At 46.2% G+C, this 13,252-nt stretch overlaps 1 long non-coding RNA gene across 1 annotated transcript in view; it reads left to right on the plus strand.

Annotated features, from left to right (window-relative positions):
- The window catches only part of LOC141418858 (uncharacterized), a 9,829-nt gene extending 1,493 nt beyond the window's left edge, over positions 1-8,336 (plus strand). The window contains exon 2 of the long non-coding RNA XR_012443520.1: positions 6,157-8,336. This is a non-coding gene — a long non-coding RNA (uncharacterized lncRNA). The remainder of the gene's footprint in view (positions 1-6,156) is intronic.
- The last annotated feature ends 4,916 nt before the right edge of the window (positions 8,337-13,252 follow it).

Genomic DNA, 13,252 nt, shown 5'->3' on the forward strand with positions numbered 1-13,252 from the left:
AAACTCAAAAAAATGAAAAGCCCATGTCCACACAAAATCTTTTGTGTATAGGTGTCTGCCCTTTTCTCTCTCTTTTTTTTTTTTTTTTTAATTTGGCAGTATTGGGGTTTTGAATTCAGGGTCTACAACTTGAGCCACTCCACCAGCCCTTTTTCATGTTGGGGTTCTTGAAATAGGATCTCTCAAACGATTTGCCTGGGCTGGCTTTGAACCAGGATCCTTCTGATCTTTGCCTCCTGAGTAGCTAGGATGACAGGTGTGAGCCTCCGGCTCCCGGGCTGCCTCTTCTCTTGGGATTTAAGAATTCCTGTCCCTTTGTGGCCGTATGTTTCATCTGCTCACACAAAATCTTGTTCATGGATGTTCACAGCAGCACTGTTCATAAGAGCTAAGAAGTGGGATTCTGAAACATGAATACGTGGCAAATCCATGCATCCGAGGAGTAATGAAGGCTGGCTGAGTGACTCAAGTGGTAGAGTGTCTGCTTAGCAAGTGTGAGGCTGTGAGTTCAAACCCCAGTACCGCCAAAAAACAAACAAAAAAAAAAAGTAGTGAGGTGCTGATCAAGGCATGATGAGCCTTTGAAAACGTGATGCTAAGTGAAAGAAGCCGGCCACAGGAAGTCACATTCCATTTGCATGAAATGCCCAGAACAGGCAAATCCATAAAGAGGAAGATGGGTGCTGCCAGGACTGGGTGGGACACACAAGAATGGGGCACAGCTGCTTAATGTGTACAATTTCTTCAGGGATGAGTAAAATGTGCTAAAATTGATTATGGTGGTGTTACACAGTTCTAGGAATATACTAAAAACCACTGAAGGATGAGTTTGAAGGTATGTGACCCCCATTTTTAAAAATATGTTTTGCCAGGCAAGGTAATGCATGCCTGTAATCCTAGCACCTAGGAAACTGAGGCAGCCTGGTCTGTTTCTCAAAACCCTGTCTCAAAAAAAGAGGGGCTAATGGAGTGACTCAAATGATAGAGCACCTGCCTAGCAAGTGTGAGGCCCTGAGTTCAAACCCCAGTACCACACACACAAAAAAGTAAGGGAACTGGGGATGCAGCTCAGTGGCAGAGCACTTACCTATTATGTGCAAGGTTCAGGGTCCCATTCTTAGCTCAACAAAAAAAATTTTTTTTTGTGAGTATTGGGGTTTGAACTCGGGGCCTTGAGCTTGTTAGCCAGGTGCTCTACCACTTGAGCCAAGCCCCAAGCTCAAGTTTTAAAATAATGTAAAAAAAAAAATATGATGAGCAAACTGTCAAAGTTTTAATAATTACAGCCCCTCATCCCACAGCATCTCATCCTGAGCCGGCCTGATCCTTCCTCAAGTTTGTCCCCTGAATGTCCTTGAGCCCCCCCGGAGCAAAGGGCACACCCACTTCTTGGAGTAGGCAGATGGTGCGGCGGGGGTGTCCCCCAAGTGGGGGGCATTCCAGGGAGTCTGTGTGTTTCAGGGCCCCGTGGAGCCAGGGTCACAACTGGCAGCAAAGGATGGAGAAGGAGCCATTGGTGGGAGCCTCCTGGCCAGGCCAGCCGAGCAGCAGAGAAGGGGACTGGCCCACTGCCATGACCTCTCCGCCCTTGGCCTTCCCATGTTGCCCCAATGGCTTGAAATGTGGCTAATACTGCTTGGTGAACTAATAATATTTTGGATTCTTTTTCTTGCTTTTTGAGACAGGCAGGGTCAAGCTATGTAGCCTAGGCTGCTGTCAAACTCCCATCCTTCTGTATCCACCACATCCAGCTGGATTGATAATATTTTGGATATACTGGGTTAAATTTTTAAAAGTTAAAAATTTTTAAATAATTTCAAATTAGACAGGCATGGTGGTACACATCTATAATCCCAGCCCTCTAATCCCAGGATTTGGGAGGCTGAGGCAAGAGTTTGAGGGCAGCCTGAGCCACATAGTGAGACCCTGTATCAAAAAAAATAAAGTGGCCAGGCATCAGTGGCTCACGCCTGTAATCCTGGCTGCTCAGGAAGCAGAGATCAAGAGGATCACAGTTCAAAGCCAGCCTAGTCAAATCGTTCATGAGACCCTATCTCAAAAAAAATCCATCACAAAAAAGGGCTGGTGGAGTGACTCAAGGTTTAGGCCCTGAGTTGAAACCTCAGTACTTCCCAAAAAATTGAAATAATTTTAAATTGTATTTAATTAAAATTAAATTTCATTATTAACACATCAGTAATATACCAATTATATATTAATACTGTTACAGTATATATTTTTTTTAATTTAAAAAAGCAATTTCACCTATTTCTTTTTACTTCTTTAATGACACTACTGGAGTTTTTTCCAATTAAATTGCAAGTGTGGCTGACACTGTTCCCACAGTGATTGCTTGTGGCCTGTCTTTCCTCTGCTAGAAGGTACGCTCAATAAATTCAACACACACGTGTTAAATAAAGGAATAGCTAAGTTTCATTGCTCCTAACCGAGTACTATTTGTTTTACTGCGTGTGTGTGCACACCTGTGGGTGTGCTGGGTTGGACCTAGTGTGCTATGGTTTGAATGTTGCCCTCAGAGTTCAAATGTTGAAAATTTAATGCCCCACAGTGTTAGGAGGTGGTGCCTAATAAGAAGAGGCAGATAGGTTCTGAGAGTCCGCCTTCTTCAATGAACCAATGTCCTGACCTCAGGAGCGGGTTACTTGTCGAGAAATGGCTTTGTTACAAACACTAACTTGGCTTTCACTTGCCTTTCTGCTTTCCACCATGGGAGGACACAGCAAGAAGGCCCTCCTCTGATCTGGGCCTCTCGTCTTGGACTTCTCAGCATCCAGAACCATGAGTGAAAGAAATCTCTACTTAGTATAAATACCCATTTTTGGCAGGGCATAGCCTGTAAGACCAGTTACTCAGAAGGTGGAAGCCAGAGGATCCCAAGTTCAAGGCCAGCACAGGCAAAGTTAATGAGACCCTATCTCAAAAACAAAATATAGCCAGGTACAGGAGGTTAAACCTATAATTCTAGCTACTTAGGAGGCTGAGATAAGGAGGATTGTGGTTTGAGGCTACTCCAGGTAAATAGTTTGAGAGAACCCATCTCCAAAAATATCCAGAGCAAAATGGACTGGAGATGTGACTCAAGCTCTAGAGTGCCTGCTTCGTAAGTGTGAAAACCTGAGTTCAAACCCCAACCCCACCAAATAAATAAATAAATAAATAAATAAAAAGGGCTTGGCTCAAACGGTAAAGTGTTGTGTAGCATGCTTAAGGCCCTGGATCCAATCCCCAGTACCATTAATTAATTAATTAGTTAATAAGCACCCATTCTCTGTCCTACCCTCAGTCAGGTGCTAGGTTCTCAGAACAACCCCGTGCATTCAGATCTGTTCCCATTCCCATCATTTTAGGGAGGAAGAATGCTCAGAGGGGTTCACTGGCAGCTCAGAGTCCCTCAGCGCTGAGTTCTCCATCCAAAGGCAAGGCGTGAGTGTGCAGACCCCCCCAGGGTGGCACCCCCTTTCCTCCAGCACTCTAGGGTCAGACAGCTTGCTGCTGGGGGAAAGTTTCCAAGTCCAAGCTGACAAACAGGGAAGATGCTTTTCCCGCTTACTCACCCCTGCTTGGAGGCTGCTGCTGCCTGCCATTGCCACCTGGTGACTTGTCACCTACCACAGGAAGCCAGAGGGAACTAGAAGGGCAGGGCCTTGGGTCCTCTGCAGAAGTTTGAGTTGTAACACTGGGTCGTTGGTAGCCAAGTAGCCAAGCAGTGATTGGGGGAGGAGGTGGGTTTGGTTGGGCAGGATCTGGAAGACGGCAGGAAGCCTCCAGGGAGGCCACCAAGTCGAGGGTCCTGGGCCTCTGGAGTGGGGGGTTTCCTCAGTCCAAGGAAACTTGAACTTAAGCCTGCTTTTTGGTGGATATTGAGGTATGACAAACAAAAAGAGCTGGTTTGGCCCCCAGCTTAGGGGAGGAAGCTGAAGGTTGACAAGCAGGTAGCATCCCTTTTATCTTTGTAATTGAAACATAATAACTGTACGTGATCATTGGGTACAGTATGATATTTTAATACATGTACCCCATATGTAATGATCAGAGTACATGCAGACTGGGCACTGGTGACTCACGCCTGTAATCCTGGCTACTCAGGAGGCAGAGATCAGGAGGATCGAGGTTTGAAGCCAGCCCAGGCAAATAGTTCGAGAGACCCCATCTTGAAAAACCCTTCACAAAAAAAGGGCTGGTGGAGTGGCTCAAGGTGTAGGCCCTGAGTTCAAACCCCAGTACCAAAAAAATAAAAATAAAAAACAGAGTATCTCCATTATCACAAACATTTTTCATTTTTTTGGGTTGGCAACAGTCAAAATCCTCTCTGCAAGAACTTTTTTTTTTTTTTTTTTTTTTTTTTTGCAGTACTAGGGTTTGAACCCAGGGCCTTGCACCTGCTAGGTGGCGCTCTACCACTTGAGCCACACCTCCAGCCCTTTTTGCTTTAGTTATTTTTTCTCACATGTTTTTGCCTGGGCTAGCTGCCTCCTACCTACAGCCTTCCACATAGCTGCAATTACAGGTGTATACCACCACACCTGGCTTATTTGTTGAGATGGAATCTTGCTAACTTTTTGTCCTGGCTGGCCTCAAACCTCTGTCTTCTGACTCTCTGCCTCCTGGATAGCTGGGATTACAGACATGATCCATTGCACCCAGCAAGAAATTTTGAAATTAGTTGCAGTCACGCATAGTTACCCAATTATGCTATAATACATTAGAATTTCCAACTGCCCTCTGTATCTGTTTATCATCCTTTCTCCATCCCCTGTCTCACACACACGCACACACACACACTGTTCCCAGTCTCTGGTAACCACTGTTCCACACTCTACTTCCATGAGGCCGTTTTTTAGCTCCCTCATATAAGTGAGAACACGTGGCATTTGTCTGTCTTGCTTATTTCACTTATCACAATGTCCTCCAATCCCAACCCTGTGAGACAATTTGCATTCTTTTTTTTTTTTTTGATGGGAGTGTGATTTGAACTCAGGGCTTCACACTTGCAAGTCCTCTACCACTTGAGCCACACCTCCAGTCCATTTTGCTCTGGTTATTTTGGAGATGGGGTCTCAAGAACTATTTGCCTGGGCTGGCCTCAATCATGACCCTCCAGATGTCAGCCTCCTAAGTAGCTAGGATTGCAGTTGGGAGCCACCAGCTCCCAGCTCAGTTTGCATCCTTAGCAATCACCCAGGAACTGGTTTGAATTTCCCTGTTACCCTGCCCCAGCCCCCAGTCCCCTGATGGGTGCTCTCAGGCAAGGGAGTTAGTCTTTCTTTCTTGACTCATCTAGAAAACAGAAGTATGATTTCATAGGGTTGCTTAAAACAACTCTTTGTAAAGACCATGGTGCAAAGACCTAAAACTTTCTAGGTTGAAGGCATCCTTAATGTCTCAGTTATTCTTTCATAGAAACCTTAACCATCTCCCTCCCCCAAAAGAACAGTTAGCCAGGTGTGGTAGCTCACACCTGTAATCCTAGCACTCAGAAGAGTGAGGCAGGAAGATCAAGAGGTCAGCCTGGTCTACATAGTGAGTTCAAGGCTAGCCTGGGCAACATAGAGAGACCCTATCTCAAGAAAACCAAACGGGAGGGCGAAAGAGAGGGTGATGGGGGATGATTGAAGTTACATTTTATATCTGTATGAAAACAGCATAATGAAACCTACTAAAAACTGTTGAAGAGGATGGGCACCAGTGACTGACACCTGTGATCCTAGCTACTCAGGAGGCAGAGATCAGGAGGGTCGAGGTTTGAAGCCAGCCCGGGCAAATAGCTCGAGAGCCCCTATCTTGAAAAAAACATCACAGAAAACGGCTGGGGAGTAGCTCGAGGTGTAGGCCCTGAGTTCAAGTCCCAGTACTGCAGAAAAAAAGAAAAAAAAAGGACAGGGGAAGGGAAGGATTAAGAAAGAATAATACAGACGGGGGTGGATTTGATCAAAGTACGTTCTATGCATTTGTGTAAATATCATAATGAAGCCTCTTTGTACAATTAATTTATGCTAATAAAACATTTTCAAGGCAAAGGAGTCAGGTCAAAACAACCAGGAAGTATTTATGCCCTAACAACTGGGTAACTGCTTGGAAAAAATAACGCACACACATTGAGAGGAAAAATTCTAGTTCGTTCTTCTGCCCCTGTAGGTAAGGACATCCTAACAGGGCGTGCCTTGGGATGGACATTAACACCCTCATCATCTCCTGCTCCAGATGACAGTCTTGCCCAGCACTTCCTCCTCCTCACACTGACCCTAAACCAGCGTCGGGAAGCTGCGATGTCGCGGGAGGAAATGTGGCTTCACTTCACCGTCCACCTGTGAACGCCCTGAAGCTGCTCGTTTGCAGGGCGCCCGGCAGAGGGCGCTGTCCGCTCAAGTGCACGGAGCTCGTGGACTGCCCTGGGCAGAGCAGGTGTTCAATAAACCATAGCTGGGTGTTTGCAAGGCAGAAGTGCAGGAGAGACGCAGCTTCCCCTTGGCCTCGGGAGCCAGTGCACAAGGGATGCCTACCTGCCGGCCTCAGGCTTTCTTGGCCCTCCTCCTTCAGTGGAGACAATGCCCCGGGGCCCACCTGTATCCAAACTCACTCGGTTCTCCCTCCCACCCCCGCTACCTCTTTTGTCCAACAGTCATGGTCTATGCAATGTTCAGCAATTTTCTCATTTAGTATCTAATTACCTCCATACCTTTTTTGTGACAGTACTGGGACTTGAACTCAGCATCTCACACTTCCTAGGCAAGGATTCTGCCACTTGAGGCACACCCCTGGTCCTTTTGCTTTTAAGCATAGGTTTCATGCAGGGTCTCAAGTTTTTGCCAAACTGTTAGTTTGCTCAAGTTTGAGCCAAACTCAGACAATGATACCTTCTACTCCTACCTTCCAAGTAGCTGGGATTACAGACCATATTCAGCTTGTGTTTTTAGATAAAGTCTCACTAAATGTTTTGCCCCTGTCCCCCCCAGCCCCAGAGGCTGGCCTCAAATCATGATCCTCTTATCTCTGCCTCCTGAGTAGCTGGGATTATAGGCATGAACCCTTGTACTCAGCTAAGAGATAGGTCATTTTATCCTCACTTTACAGATAAGGAAACTGAGGCTCTAAGAGGCTGTGTAACTTAACTACAGCAGAGCTAGAATTTGAACTCACATCTCCCTGATGCTAGAATCTAATCTTTGATTAAGGATTTTTACTACTACTTCTGTTGTGTTCTGAGTAAGCAAATCCAGCCCTCTGCTCACTGGCTTTGTTGCATGACTGCTGATTTTAGAGGTAACGAGACTGAGGCTCTGAGGGGACAGAAGACAGTGGTTGAGAGCACAGACCCTGGAGTCAGACTGCCCTGGGTCTGAGACTTGCTCTGCACATTGCCAGCTGTGTGATGCTGGGCAACTTGCTTGACTGCTCTATGCCTCCATTTCCTCCTCCCTAAAATGGGGATGAAATACAAATCTTCCTCTTATGAGGAGGACTGGTGAGGTAATACAGAGAAAGCACAGTGCCCAATGCACTGCAAGCACTCCCCACTGCAGAAAGGGTCACTACATGATTCTTTTAACTATTCACGCTCCTTGGCCAGGCTGAATTCTCATCTCTGGCAGAAGATCTCCATCTGACAGCCCTGGCCACCCACGCCATTTGATCCTGGAGTCCGAGGCCTGACTTCTCCACGTGCCTCTCTGGCGCATAGGATGTTCCCTCCAGCCCCCATCACTGGCTCCCACACTGTCCACATTAGTTTATTTACTTATTTTGTGTTAGGTTCTCACTATGTAATCAGGATCCTCCTGCCTCACCTTCCCCAGTGCTGGGAGTATTCCCCAGGGCTACTCTGTGCACTTTTGAGAGATGTGTGTTTCCTGGCACACCACCGGTGCTGAGGGGAGGACAGACACACATCTGGATAAGGAAGACCCCACTCTGCACACTGCCCACGGTCCCTCTGTACGCCTGTGTTCTTCCGTGAAACTCCCAAGACAGAGTCTGACATGGAGGGTCTCCTCTGCCTTCTTTAGGGCCAACATTTAAACACATGTATTAACACTCATTAATAATAGATTGTGATAATTCCACGGATGAGTAAAGCACTGCGATCCTCTTAGCCCCCAGTACCCTCTCCTTTCCCCCTCCCGTCCACTGACCCCCCAGATGGTCCCCTTTTACATGTATGCCCTATTATCCTATCATCACTTTAGGTCTAGATTCCTAAGCAAGCAATATTTGGCTTTGTGAGCTTGGTTTAGCTCACTCAATTCCATCCACTTTTCTGCAAATGAAATAATTTTATTCTTCTTTATGGCTCAATAATATATGTATATTCTCCTTTTTTTATGGGTTTTTGTTTATTTATTTATTTATTTTATGGTTGTTGGGTACCTAGGCCGATTCCCAAGCTTGGCTGTCGTGAAGAGGGCTGTGTAAACACGGTCTGCGGGTATCTCTCTCGTCTGTTGATTTGCACTCCTTCAGATATACGCAGGCTGGCTTTGAATAAACCTGTTTCCTTCCTCCAACTTCCATCTTCCCTGTCTCTGGTAGGTAGATCAGTGAGCAGTACAAAGAGCAGTTCATCAGATTTGGGTAATTCTGATGAACTGTGGACTCAAAAAGATCTGGGTTTCAAACTCAGCTTTGCCATTGACCATGGACGTGACCTGAGTCCCTGTGTACCTGTTCCTTATCGTAACTAAAGGGAATAATAATGCAGTCTCGTGAGCATTTAGTGAGGGTTCAGTGTGGTGGAAAGACTTGGTTTAATAAGTGTTGGCTGTGGCAGTGAGGTTGACCATGACGGTGACCCAAGGCCAAGTTCAGGCCCTTCCTAGACAGCCCCACTGATGGGGTCCCTCCAGCCAATCTCAGAATTCCTGAGCCTTCATTGGATCTTCCAAACCTGCTCCATCTGTCCTCAATACTCAGACTTCCATCCTCAGGCAGTGGAGTCCCCAGCCCAGAGTTTTCTTAACTCCTCCCGCCTTTCAACCCCCCCTCACTCCCATCTTACTAGGGACACGGTGCTGCATCTCTGGGGCATGTCCCCCTCCCCTGTTTCCCCAGGCCCTGGTCCCAGACCATCACCTCCCTGAGGGGCCCAGCCCTTTACAAAGGTGCCTTGGCTCTTCTGCCTGCCATTCGATCCCCTTCCACCACCATCCAGCTTGCTCTTCTCACCACCATTTAAACATCTGCCTCCTCCACCAGACTGTGAGCTCCTAGAGGCAGGGACCACTGTACCTTATCCCCATTATCGTGCCTGGCACACAGCAGGTGCTCAATAAATGCTGGTGGAACGGATGGGCACAACCTGGCTGTCAGGACTCCTATCCTAAAGCTCCAAGCCACGCCCCTGCTCCACAGTGTCACGGACTCTTTTTTTCTTCTTGGGAGGCACTGGGATTTGAACTCGGTGCCTCATGCTTGCTAAGCAGACGCTGCATCACTTGAGCCACTCCACCAGCCTTATCTCCCACTTTGAAGTGTATTATTTCTCAAGTGCAGGAACCTCATACCACCTGTATTTTTTTTCCATTTTTGTGCACCATCTGTAGCATTATTTGTCAGTGTCAGTTTTTCGCTTATGAACTCCTTTTTTCAAATTAAGTTTAAGAGAGAAACTTCATACAATTAAACAGTTCAAATCCCAGTTCCACCAGAAATAAATAAATAAAATAAACAAAGTATCCCTTGCCATTAATAGAAAGCATTAAAACATTAAAGGGCTGGTGGAACGGCTCAAATGGGAGAGCCCCTGCCTTGCAAGCACAAAGTCCTGAGTTCAAACCCCAGTACCACCAAAAAAAAAAAAAAGCACATGAAAATGAAGCATTAGCTGGGTGCTGGTGGCCCACACCTGTAATCCTAGTTACTCAGGAGGCAGAAACCAAGAGGATCCTAGTTTGAAGCCAGCCTGGGAAAATAGTTCACAAAACCCTATCTTGAAAAAACTCATCACAAAAAGGACTGGTGGAGTGGCTCAAGGTATACCCTGAGGAAAGAAGGAAGGAAGGGAGGAAGGGAGGGAGGGAGGGAGGGAGGGAGGGAGGGAAGGAGGAAATGAGGCATTCTCTCTTACTCTTGTTTCACGCTAAGGCTTTAAAAGGATCTAAGAAGACCATGTTTTCAGTATGGGACCCAAGGGGTACACAGCACCTAAAACCGCCAAGTGTTGTATCCAGCAGGATAAAATAAATTCTGATTCTCCAGCTGGGGGTAGAACTGAAGGGTCCAGGTCTTGTCCAACACATGCAAGGCCCTGGGTTCAATTCCCAGCACCAGGGTCAAAGAAGAAAAGGATAAAAAAAACCACCCTGCAATGTTTTTGTTAAAAAATGGTGAGTACTTTTCAAGATTTCTGGTCATATCTTTCCTTACACATTCAGCCTAGGCCATAAAGAAATTTCTGGAACAATAGTTCTCATGTCAGTTTCTTCCAGCTTGAGGTAGCATTTCTGTCACTGTAGTTATCTCTTAGAGCTATAGATCAGAAAATTATGGCATTAAAAAGAAAGCTGGCAGAGAGCAACAAAAAAAGCAAAGGGCTGGAGGTATGACTCAAGTGGTAGAGCATTTGCCTAGCAAATGCAAGGCCCTGAGTTCAAACCCCAATAATGACAAAAAAGGAAAGAAAAGAAAAAGGTGTAAAAGATTTTATTTCCGAGGGACAGTAGCACCTATAATCTCAGCTACTTGGGAAGCTGAGGCAGGAGAACCACTTGACTCCAGAAGTCTGAGGCTAGCCTGGGAAACATAAGACCCCAGTGCTCCACCAACCCCCCCCAAATATATTTCTCATGAGTTCCTAAGGTGTCTTGTTGATCTAGTTAGATTGCAAAGTCTGGGGCAGCAGGAACTGCCTTGACATTCCTTTTTTACTACCTGTACTCCTGCCCAGCTCAGGTCTGAACACATAGTAACCCTCAAAGGAAAACCAAAAGACGTAAGGCAGGAAAAGACACCTATAGAAGGAAGATGAATCTCAGAAACGCTCCCCCCACCCCCCCAAGCCCGGACAACCTTATTGCCATCCTCTTTTTCAACAGCAGAGGGTGCTTGACTTCACACTGCAAAAGCTTCCAAACCTTCAGCCTAAGAATTCCCAGTTCTGGGAGGAGGAAATTCAGATTCCAAAGCCTCGCCCTCATTGTTCCAGGATCAGACTGACTCCCTGGGCAAAATACCAGGGAATCTCTTGTCTGAACAAACACCTCAGGCAATTTTCTTAGGATCAAGCAAGTTGCAAGACTCCCCTTCAAATCTTCCCAGGTCTCTCACACGCCCTCCCTTCCCTGAGTGAAGACAAATAGACCAGTTTCAACAAGCAAAAGCCCAGACAGACGATGATGCAAAGATGCAAATCAAAGTAAGCAAATAAATAAATTAGCTGGGACTCCCAAGGCTAGTTGAAAGCATTGCCCACTGGGCAGATAATTGCCAGCTCTGCCTTGTACTTGCCATGTGATCTTAAACAAGTCTCAAAGTCACAAGCTCAGTTTCCTCATCTGTAAAGTAGGATAATGTAGGCTTCATTCACAAGGTCATTGTTGGGTTTCTGTCACCCAGAGTCTTGCATAGTGGACAAGGACCGAAGTGGAACCTGTCATTAGGATTGCCACCTGGTTGTAAAATTTAGCCAACTTGCCTTGGCCTACAGAAGCCAGGAGCCTGGAGGCTTCTCACAGTCCCCTTCTTCCAGCTGGACCTACAGCTCCCGGGTTATGCAAAACTCCTCCATGCGTCAGGGCCTTTGCAGATAACGATCAGGAGGATCGAGGTTTAAAGCCAGCCAGGGCAAACAGTTCCTCAAGACCCTACCTCAAAAAAAAAAAAAAACCCATCATCAGAAAAGGGCTGGCGGAGTGGGTCAAGGTGAAGGCCCTGAGTTCAAATCCCAGTACCACAAAAGAAAAAAAAATTAAGGTGCCGTTACAACAAATATGCCCTCACCAGACATCCCAGCCTCCAGAACTGTGAGAAAAATCTTGGTGCTTATAAACCACTCATTTATGGTATTTTCTTATAGCAACTTGAACAGACAAGACATCTGCTCTAGTTTGGTTCTTAAATGTCCCCCCAAGGTCCATGTGTTAAAGGCGTGGTCCCCAGCATGGGGAAGTGGCTGGAAGAGGCAAGCCCTGTTGGGAGGTCTTTAGGTCTTTGGGACATGCCCTTGAAGGGGACTATGAGACTGCAGTCCCTTCCTCTCCCTCTCTTTCACTTCCCAGCCATGAGATGGCCAGATCTGCTCCTCCATGTGCGGCCGCCATGATGTAACACTGCAGACCCAAAGCAACAAACCAAGCCCTCGAGCACTGAAACCTCAAAAACTGAGAGCCGAATCAACCTCTGCTCTTTTTAAATTTTATTTATTTATTGTTGGGATTTGGGTTTGATCTCAGAGCTTTTTGCACTTGCAAAGCAGGTGCTCTAAGACTTGAACCATACCTTCCATCCATTTTGCTCTGGTTATTTTGGAGATGGAGTCTCATGAACTATTTGCCCAGGCTGACCTCGAACTACAATCCTCCTGATCTCAGCCTCTGAAAGTAGCTAGGATTACAGGTGTGAGCCACTGGCACCTGGCTAAACCTTTGCTCTTTGTAAGTTGATTATCCCAGGTATTTCTTCTTATAGTAACAGAAAACTGACTAACACATCTTCTCAGTTTGAATGCAACCTTCACACGAAGCCCTTCTGTGCATCTGGCTAGCGTCTGTCTATCATTCCTCGTCTCTGCCTGTGGTGCTTTTTAACATTCGATTTCTCTGGATGTCTCTTCCATCAACCATAGGGTCTATGTCGTCTCTCTTGGGTCCTGACTAAACTGTGAAGAATGAATCAGCAAATGACTTCTCTTTCTATCACCATTAAAGATCTCCCAGGAGCAGGAGGCTCCCGACTGTATCCAACATGTTATTTCAGCTCAGTCAGTTCTGAAAATAATAATACAGTATCAGTTAGGTATTAAGTTTAGATATATATACCAGAAAATTCAAAGTGACAGTGGTATAAATGTATAAGGGTTGATTCCTCCAGGAAGTAGGCAATCTAAGACTACTGTGGTGGGGGAGGTCACACAATGTCACCAAAGCTTTTTATCTTTCTGCTCTACCACTGCTCTTTAGAGGTTGGCTTCTGTACTCATGGGCCAAAATAGCTGCTGAAGCTCCAACTATCATGCCCAAATTCCAGGCAGCAGGAAGAGACAGAAGGAAGGACAAAAGCAATGATCATCACAGTTAAGACT

Source organism: Castor canadensis, chromosome 18 (assembly GCF_047511655.1).
Source record: "Castor canadensis chromosome 18, mCasCan1.hap1v2, whole genome shotgun sequence".
In the NCBI taxonomy this organism is placed as follows: domain Eukaryota; kingdom Metazoa; phylum Chordata; class Mammalia; order Rodentia; family Castoridae; genus Castor; species Castor canadensis.